At 38.4% G+C, this 10,485-nt stretch overlaps 1 pseudogene; it reads right to left on the bottom strand.

Annotated features, from left to right (window-relative positions):
- Positions 1-9,211: 9,211 nt before the first annotated feature.
- LOC138806284 (nucleoporin NUP35-like) lies at positions 9,212-10,153 on the bottom strand (annotated as a pseudogene).
- Between the last annotated feature and the right edge of the window lie 332 nt (positions 10,154-10,485).

Here is a 10,485-nt window from a genome sequence, read left to right as displayed (position 1 = left end):
CATGGGAGCTGGCCCAAAGCATATAGGTTAATCCTGTAAATAAAGAACTTCAACTCCATGAGCCATAGGGAATAGAACTTGTCCCACCAAGTATGGAATTGGATCTGTCAGACACTGATTCATGTCTTTTGGTATTGATTATTCCTTTCCAAACACAAAATGTGGTTTTCTGTCCAAGACCCAGGCTTATAACATGGATTTAGATTTCCAATAGTAAGAACTGCCCTTTAAGCCTGAACTCTGGCCCTCTAAGTAGGAAATATATCTCTTCAATCATGGAACCTAGATATCTAGGTATAAAATCTGGCTTTCCAGACAGGAAAGGTGGTGCGAAATTCGATGCCTGCTTTTCAGGCATTGAATTTGGCTCTGTGGGTAAAATTTGGTTCTGTGTATGGAGTCTGGGCTTCCACCTGTGGTTCTGTGTTGTCTAGGTATAGAATGATGTTGATTATCCCACAGAGGAAATTTTACTCACAACCTCTTCATGATGTATATGTAAATCTCAATATCCAAACATGGAACATGGCACTGCAAGCATGAAAACTCACACTCCATGTGTGGATTTCAATTTTAGATTGTGACATCTGGTTCTACCAGCACAAGGTGGTAGCTACTTCACATGCAGAAACACAATTTTCAAACATGAAATCTGGCCCTGAAAATGTGCAACTTGGCGTTCCATGTATGGGATCTGAATTTCTATGTATGGAATACAGATTTGCCTCTGGTTACTATAGTACCTCAGGCTTGAAGCCCAGCAGTTGTAGAAGTTGTCCTTCTTACATAGGGTTCCATGCTTCTATAGTCCAGAAAACATCACAGTTTATGCATTTTTGTTTAATATCCAATCATGAAATCAGACTTAACATGCATAGAATATGATTTGCTCTGAGTCGATTCTAATTCCTATGTATAAAATGTACTTTCAGTGGGGGCACTGGTGGCTTACATCTGCAGGAGGCTGAGTTCTGGGGATTGTGGTTCAAAACTAGCCTGGGCAGGAAATTCCATGAGATTCTTATCTGCAATTAACCACTAAAAAGGCAAGGGGAAAGGGAAGTGGAAGTGGAAGTGGAGGTGAGGCTCAAGTGGTAAAGTGCTAGCCTGGAGGAAAAAGAAGTCTAGGGACAGTGGCCAGGTTCTGAGTTTAAGTCCCAGCACTAGCATGTGTGCACACATGCATGCACATGTGCACATACAAACACACACACACATACAACCATGAAAAGTCCTTGCTAAGGAACAATGATGCCTGCTTCTCCCTCTCATTCTCTCTTGCTCTCTCTCTCTCTCTCTCTCTCTCTCTCCAGATTAACTGTAAAGTATTAACATTTCTATGTTGAGTATCTGACCCCAACCTGACTATATTTCAAGAGAGAGACATTAAAGAGACCAGTAAGTTTAAATGATTTCATAAAGGTGGGGCCTTAACCTGATAAGACTAGTATATCGGAATATAAATAGGAAGAGACGTCAATGATCTCTTCTCACTCTCTTTCTTTCTCGATCTGCATTTACAGAAAGGAACGGTCTTGCAAGTAGACAATGAAACAAATGACTCTCTGTGAGTCAAGGAGTCAGTGGTCCTCACCAGGAGTCGAATTTACCAGCAAACTGATCTTGTACTTCTATCTCACAGGTCTGTTGAGAAAACAAAGTTTTGTTGCATATATTACCTGTCCTAAGGGCAGACATAGCTGATTAATATAGCATGGAAGAACTCTAAATTTCCAAGCATCGTAAACATTAGGTAATAGAATTTGGCTTTCTTAGACATGGACCCTATTCAAACTGGGAATCCATGCATAGAATTTCATCTTGCAATCATGAAAACGTCTACCCAGCATTGAATACTGCTCTATAGGTATGAATGTGGTCTTTAAATTTGAATTCTGGCCTTAATGGCATGTAAAAATTCCTTAGTATATAGAAAATTCCTTTCCAGAGGCACACGAGCACACACACGCGCATGCATGCACACACACACACACACACACACACACACACACACACACACAGATCAATCAGTAAATAAATACATATGTAATTTTTTGTGGGTTTTAGAAACATTTTTTAAGTTGTGTCCTGTTAAGGATTGAGTAACTTCATATAATACTTTTAGAACAATATTGGATTTATGGTACTTCCTTGGAAAATATTGTATATTGACCTGTTATTTCTTTTTAAATTTTTTATATTTATTTTTATTTTTATTTTTTGTCAGTCATGGGGCTTGAACTCTGGGCCTGGACGCTGTCCCTCAGCTCATCAGCTCAAGGTGAGTGTTCTACCACTTGAGCCACAGTGCCACTTCTGGTTTTCTGGTGGTTTATTGGAGATAAGATGGCTGGAAAGGTGGCTCAGTGGTAGAGCGCTTGCCTTGCATGCCTGAGGCCCTGGGTTCAATTCCTCAGCACCACATAAGCAAAAAGAAAAAAGCTGGAAATGGCGCTGTGGCTCAAGTGGTAGAGCGCTAGCCTTGAGCTGAAGAGCTGAGGGACAGCGCCCAGGCCCAGAGTTCAGGCCCCACGACTGGACCAAAAAAAAAAAAAAAAAGATTTTCACAGCCTTTCCTGACTGGGCTGGCTTTGAACTGTGATCCTCGATCTCAACCTCCTGAGTAGTTAGGAGTAGTAGTTTCTCTGTTGGTACTGGAGTTTGAATTCAAAACTTTATGCTTGCTAGGCTAGTACTAGTTGTCAGTATTTGAGCCACACTGCTAGCCTGGTTCTTTGATGGTTATTTTGGAATAGAGAACTTCTCTGCTTGGGGTGTCCTTGAACCGTAAACCTCTAGATCTCAGCCTCCTGAGTAACTAAGGTTACAGGGGTGAACCACTAGTTCCCAGATATTACCACTGTTATTCATTTAATATTTAATTCATAAAACATGAATACATAGAATTTTAACATCCATAAAACATTATTATCCACAGGATTCCAGAACAGATTTGTCATTTTATCAGTTAAAATGTTCATTAAGTATGAATAATATTTTTGATGACTTTTAATGAGAATATATATTTTCCTCAGTTTTGGATACGACTATGAAGTTGTGACTTACATAAGAAACCCTGTGACAAATTAAGTTTTAGAAGTGACCACAGGGGGCAATGGTTTTGATATGATCTGAGCATATATTCACCAAAGTTTCACATATTGGTGGTTTCATCACTAATGTGACAGTATGAAATCTGGCATGAACCTTGAAGAAGTGGTTCCTGATGGAAGTACTTAATCCATTGTGCTAGAGTAAAATACCAGAAACAACTTGCTTATCTAATAGTAAAGTTGTGATGGAATAAATTAGGGGCCATAAACACTAGAAAACTTTTTTGCCTTTTAATAATTCCATAAGACAGTTTTGCTGTTGTTGTTTTGTTGTTGGTTGTGGGGCTTGAACTCTTGGTCTGGACACTGTCACTGAGCTTTTCAGCTCAAGGCTAGTGCTCTACCAATTTAAGCCACAGTGCCACTTCCACTTTTTTGGTAGTCAATATGATGCAAGAGTCTCAAGGACTTACCTGCCTGGGCTGGCTTTGAACCGTGATCCTTAGATCTCAGCCTCCTGAGTAGCTAGGATTACAGGTGTGAGCCACCAGCACCCAGCTAAACCAATCTTTTTTAAATTTAAAACAATTTTAACTTAAATTCTCATTATATATTGTTAAGACTGTATCAGAATAGTAGGTTATAGAGTTGATCCTAACAAATGAATTATAAATACACAGCAAGGTAGTAGTAAGATTTAGATTTAATTTTGTTTCTATTTTAATTTCTTTCTGCAGCCATGAAATTTTAAAGTAGAAGCATTTCTCACAGGGAAAATATGCTTTTTTATCTGAATAAAAGAGGAATGTATCATGTAGATCCTGATTTATAATGTAATCCTTTAAGGATGTTCACAGTCTGTTCATTGCTATAACTCTTATGCCATCTTCTGGTCTAAATACAATTCAACCATTTGAAAACCTCGAACACTAGTTATTAGCAATTAGATGCTATTTCAGATATCCTGTTCATCTTGTTTTTGATTCAAGTATCTCTGAATATCAAATACATATACAAACTTAAGTTGGAAGTTAAGATTATATATAATTAGATAAAGCAAGTTACAGAATGGCAGGAAGGAAACATTGGCAACCTTTATCAAAATGTCATTTCAGAATTAGATGGAAATGAGTGCATTCTGGAACCACCTTAAATATAAAATTCATGGAGTTCTGAATATTGATTTAGATATACTATAGGAAAGCATAGAATTTGGGTAGAAAAACCTGGGTTAAAATTTCATCACTGGTAGAGTGCTAGCCTTAAGCACAGAGAGGCTCAGGGACAGTGCCCAGGCCCACAGTTCAAGCTCCACAACTGACAGGAAAACAAACCATAGCTGCTATTGACTCCTCCTATGACCTTTATAGACTCACTAACCGTACTTCACCTCTACTGAATGAAAATAATGACAAGTGCTTTTCTTAGTTCCTTCAGACTAAAAAGATTCACCAACATCTTTCCAGAATAGAGAAGAAAATAATTGTGCAGAGTTGCTTGATAACCTAGAGCTGCTTGATAACCTAGAATTTGTACTCTAGTATTTTAAAAAGTATATTACTACTCTGTATATGCTACAAGGTACAGAGTTAGTGAGACAGCTTCCTCTGATCTATCATGTTTAAGGAATAACCACAGACAAGGAGCCAAATTGACTCCTATTTTGCCCAAACTGAATGAAAATACAATGTGGGAGATTAAGAAGATATGGTATTACAGTGTAGCTGCTTCGGTGGTCAGAATAAATGTTACTCTTATTTCAGAACCAGAGTCTTCAAGGTAAAGCTACGAGGTATCAAAGCTGACAGCTCTCCTCCACTCCATTTCTAGTTCACAAAGAAAGCCTGGAATATCAGCACAGCTCTGTCTCTAAGTAGACTTGATTTCTTCAGCACACTGTGAAGAAGACTACAGCTTCCTTTATAATGTAGCATTGTGATTTTTTTTCTTTGTAAGCCCTGTTTTCACTGTATTTGATGTCGGTGTCCTGAATCTTGTATATGCACTTCTCTAGTTTGGGGAGGGAAAGGGAAAAAACAAAATGCTTAAATAGGGATACAGGTTGACCCACTGTAACAATGATATGTACAAGACACTATGTTGAAAAATGAATTTTACAATTTAGGCCCGGAGGAAGGGGTGGAGGGGAGTGTAGTTGTGGAGGTGGGAGGAAAGGGAGGGTAGGGGAAAAACAATGAAGGAGGTAACAATGCTAGAAAGGAAATGTACTCATGACTTTGTTCATGAAACTGTACCCCTTCTCCACAGTATTTTTACAATAAAAAATGTATTAAAAAAAGACTACCATTTCCTCCTAGCCTCACTGTAGCCTTCGATGGGGTAGCTGTCATTCTACCCTTACCTATCTTAAACTGATTTATTTCTGTCCTCTAATCCAAACACCATCAACACCAGCTATCACCAGAAGAATAGGCATCCATTTCTGGCTCACCATTGAGAACTTGGGCCCTAGCACATGGGCTGGAGTATAGAAGATGGTCAGCAAACACTTTTGAACATTTACTTAATGAATGTAAAGATTAGGGCAAGATAAAATTAAATAAGATGGGGCATAGGTTCATTTTTGTATTGCAGTAATGAAATACATGAGGCTGGGTCCTTACAATGAAGAGATTCATTGAGCTCTTGGTTTTGAAGGACTCACAGTCTGTAGAGCCTAGCAGTGGCTCTAGAGTGGCCTCCCCTTGGCTGCAACACCTCAAGGTGGATGGCAGCAGAGTATACAGAAGAGAGATCACTTGGAGAGAAATGAGACAAGACTGAGAGGAAGGGCCAGTAGTGCTATTTCTCACCAGACTCCTTACAGTTCCCATCACCACAATACCACTGCCCTGAAGACCATGTTCCCAACCACATCCAAACCTTAGGAAAAGAACTTCTACATTTGATTCTGTCTTCTAGATAACCATGATATCGACAGTGTCTTGTTGCCCTCTTCTTTTATGGCTTAACTAGGGAGACTTTTCCTTAAGAAAAATAAGGTTTTCTTAAGGAGAATTACAAGCCCGAACATTACAAAAAAAAGAGCATAGCAATTACATCTCTCTAGAATAATCCTCTACAATATTTTGATGTATTTGATCTCAGTGTATTTCATGTGTGTATGCTTAAAGTGTAAGTACTATAGTCAGGTACCAAGGGCTCTACCTGTAATCCTTGCTATTTGGAAGGCTGAGAACAGAAGGGAAAGTCCATGCAATTCCATTTCTGTGAGGGAATCTGGACATGCACCCCCTAATCCTAACAATGATGAAGCCTAAAAACAGGTGAATGATTGCTCAGGAGTGTATCCAGGCAAATAAGACACTATCCTAAAATTAACCAGTGAAAAACAGGACTGGTGATGTGCATGAGCAGTATCTGTCCAGACTAGCAAGTGTGAGGCCTGAGTTCAAAGCCATGTGCCACTAAAAATAAGTAAAGGAATATTACATAAGCATACTTTCCATTCCTTTCTCCATATCTTAAAAAGGAATAATCAGTAAAATAGCATGTTCATTAGCTAAATTTAAGAATGTAATTGCCTTGGATCTGTAATGTCTTGTATGGAACCTATACTTACGGGACCTATACTCTACATCAGTTTCTGTGTTTAAAACTACAGTTGTGACATGCAATTAATAGTCATGATGGCAGCAATCAATGAGCAAGAGACTTAATTTGTGACCTCCATGATGTCGGCGATGGAAGAAAAGAGTGTAAAAAACCCTTACATAAATAGTAAGACTGGTTATCTATTGACCTTCGTAGGTTATTTAAAAATTGTTTTGGAACAATTAGCTTTCTTAATATACTCAAAAGCAAAGTTTTGCCCTGTAAATATTTTATATAGAGAAGAAAGTAGTGGTATATATTCTGTCATTGAGTCTCTGTTTTGGGCCTATGAGCCCAAAAGCCAAAAGTACTCTATTCCATTTTTATTCTATAAATATTTACATTTGTCTGAAAACGTTTAATTCACACATGTAAATTAGGATATTTACTGACAATGTTTGACTAACGATCAAAACTTTTCAAGTCTCTTTAATCCAGCCCAGATTGGTCAGAACCTGTATTACTTCCTTGACACCTTAAAGAACACAGCAAAGGCTGAGAGGATAGCTCTGTGGTAGAGCAGTTGTCTAGCATGCATGAAGCTCCAAAACAAACAAAAAAGCCCACAAAAAACACATATTCTATGTGGGATTTGGTCTTAATGACCAGGCTGACGTAGTGGGCAGATAAGAAAATCAGCTTCAAAACTGAAACTTTCAGCCAGGTGCAGGTGGCTCATGCCTGTAATCTTAGCTACTCAGAAGGCTGAGATCTGAGGATCGAGGTTCAAATCCAGCCTGGGCAGGAAAGACCGTGAGACTCTTATCTCCAATAAACCACCAGAACACTGGAAGTGATGCTGTGGCTCAAGTGGTAGAGCACTAGCCTTGAGCTGAAGAGCTGAGGGACAGTGCCCAGATCCAGAGTTCAAGCCCCACAACCCACAGAAAAAAAAAAAAAGAAAAGAAATAGAATGAAACTTTCAAATGCTAATGGATATGTTTTGGTTAAATTTTGTTAAACCTCATATTATTATTTTAAAATTTTTAATGTTTTATTTATTTGTTTGTTTGTTTGGTCATGGGGCTTGAACTCTGGGCCTGGGTACTGTCGCTCAGATCTTCAGCTCAAGGCTAGTGCTCTACTGCTTAAACCACAGCAACACTTCTGATTCTCTGGTGGTTTATTGGAGATAAGAGTCTCACAGACTTTCCTGCCCGGGCTGGCTTTGAACCATGATCTTCAGATCTCAACCTCCTAAGTAGCTAGGATTACAAGGCATGAGCCACCAGTGCCCGGCTTAATGTTTTATTTTTAGTATAAAAGGGATTTTTATTGTTATCTTTAAGAAGTTGTACACAGGGATTACAATTCTATGTCAGGTTGTGAGTGCACTGCTTCTTGGACAATTTTACCCCTTCCTTCACTCCCCCATTGTCCCCTTCCCATCCTTATCCACAAGTTACATAGTTCACTTTTTACATAGTGTATATTGAACACCAAGACTGCATTTGCTCACCCTTTCTACCTTCATTCCTGTGTCCCTCTTTGTCTACCCCTCCAAAAAGAGAAAACAAAATAAAACAAATAAAAACAAAAAGATCATGTTTCCACTTCTTGGAGTTTGTTTTGACAAATAGTACTTCAGATGTTTGGATTCCTCCCCATAGATGGTAAATTGTATTTTTAACAATACTTTCAGAGCCAGGCCATGTTGCTTCATACCAGTATTTTCAGTTACTTGGGAGGATCAAAACTTGAGGATAGCCTAGGGTAAAAAGTTAACATGATCCCACCTCAATTAGTAACTAGAGCAAGATATTATGATTTGTGTCTGTAATCCAACTTACCTGGGAGGCACAGTCTGAAGCCAACTTCATGTACAAAAAGAACGAAGGCAAAGAAGACTTGGAGAATGGTTCAATTGATAGGGGGCTTTTATTACAAGAACAGGGCCCTGAGTTCAAATCCTGGTACTGCCAAAAAGAAAAACATTTTTAAAACCTGACAGTACAGAACAAATACTTTAGAATATTTTATCTAGTATCCAGTTCTTTAAAAAAAGATGTGGTTCAACTTTTCACTGTTACTAGTTTTATAATCTTTTGATGCCTTCTAGTATAGATTAGTGATTATTCATCTGTATTACTGAGAATATACTTATATATATCCTAGTGAAAATATACAATTTATTATTTGATACTTAAATCATTTTATATTGATACCTTCATGGAAACTTTCTCTTTAGAAAGATATTTTTCAGTACATAATTAACAAAGTTTATTATCAAGAAACTTTAGTAGTAGTTTACAATAATGAGTGCTGGGTTTCCTGTGCATGCACTATCACATGAAATACAGAATCCTATCTAGAGTGATTTTTAAGTTTTCTTCAAAATGTATCTCAAGCATCTTTTACAGCACAAGCTACAGTTGGATGTAATCTTAAAGAAAATAATCTTTAGAAAGAAGCATCTGAGATAGCTACCAACCATTGCCATGTATGCTTATACAACTAACCAAAAATAACTGGCAGCTCTTTGCTAACTCTGGTTTTAGTGCAGGGACCTCTTCCTTTGTAGTGGAGTTCTTAGTTCTTATTATCTACCAGCCAAACGTGTGCTCCCTTACTTTCCATGCAAGACTTTCATCGTTTTTTGGCGTTTATCTGTCAGAAATAACCTGATAATCACTAGTAGAAACTCTGTATGCTGTAATAAGAGGTCTCATGGTAGAAATCCTAGGAATACTTCCAGGTTGTGTTGGTGTACATAAGGTCTTACTTGGTGGTGTAAAGGCCAGAGACGGTGATGACAAAGAACATCTCTCACTGTTTTCCATGACAGTTTTATCGATTCATGGTTTTATACCAATCATGATGGATTCTCCAAATATCCTTTCCAGGCCTGCAATATGCATCCAGTTTCCTTTGTTAGACATCACATGTTTTAAGGTATTTCCATTGTGCAAATTGTAGCAATATATAAGATGCAGATGCTTGTGGAAACCCAAACAGTCACCCAAATGTCATGGAGGTGATCTTCTGAAGTCAGAGAATCTCCTTGTGTATAAAAAGGATCCAACCAAGCAGGAGATAGTGTCTTTCGTGGCTGAACAATATTTGCTGGGCTGTTCCAGCCCTGTTCCAGGAGTACTTGTAACTCCAACAAGAGGACTTTGTGTTACTGAAATGTTTGTCTGATACTCTGGTTTCTCTTCAGATCGTATAAATCTTTCGCCTTTTACTGAAATGTTTGTCTGTCTTTTTAAATTTAAAGGTATTTATCCAAGTCCTGGGCTGGAAATTCCATCATATATACTTCTAACAGGTGGAGCTCTGCTTTTATATTTATGAGCGGGTACAACTGATTATGGTGGTGAACCACCTGCATGTAAAGGTGATCTCATTTCCATAACTCCAAAGGAAGGTCCACTAATTATTCGAGGTTGTGGAGTCACTGTAGCAGGCAAATCCCCCATTAAAAATCCAGGTAAGAACTGGGCATTAACTCCTGGCTTTGGAGAGGTAGGTGAACCCAGTATCATTGGTTCAGATCCATGGAAAATGATGCCATCTGGACGGCGGCAACCCAAGACCTTCCAAATTTTCAAAAATGGTGGAAACATCCTCAACTACCTCATCTGCACCCATGGGTGGGGAGCCTAGAAAGATATTCTTAAAACATAGTTGGTGACACTGTTCATTACAGGATATAGATACATCCTAGTTTTCCATTAGAAATGTCTTTTATACTACCATAGATTTAAAAGCTCTTACGTATATAAAAGATGCTCTCCTTCAGACAGAGCCAAACCTGTAATAATAAAACGACCACAATGGTGCTATGTCAGAACATAGTCTTCCATCTCTTGGCTAA

The sequence above is a fragment of the Dipodomys merriami genome, unplaced genomic scaffold, assembly GCF_024711535.1.
Source record: "Dipodomys merriami isolate MVZ:Mamm:240054 unplaced genomic scaffold, mDipMer1.0.p SCAF_4, whole genome shotgun sequence".
NCBI lineage: Eukaryota > Metazoa > Chordata > Mammalia > Rodentia > Heteromyidae > Dipodomys > Dipodomys merriami.
Note: the sequence above shows the minus strand (reverse complement) of the source record. Positions and strands in the feature narration are given on the sequence as shown.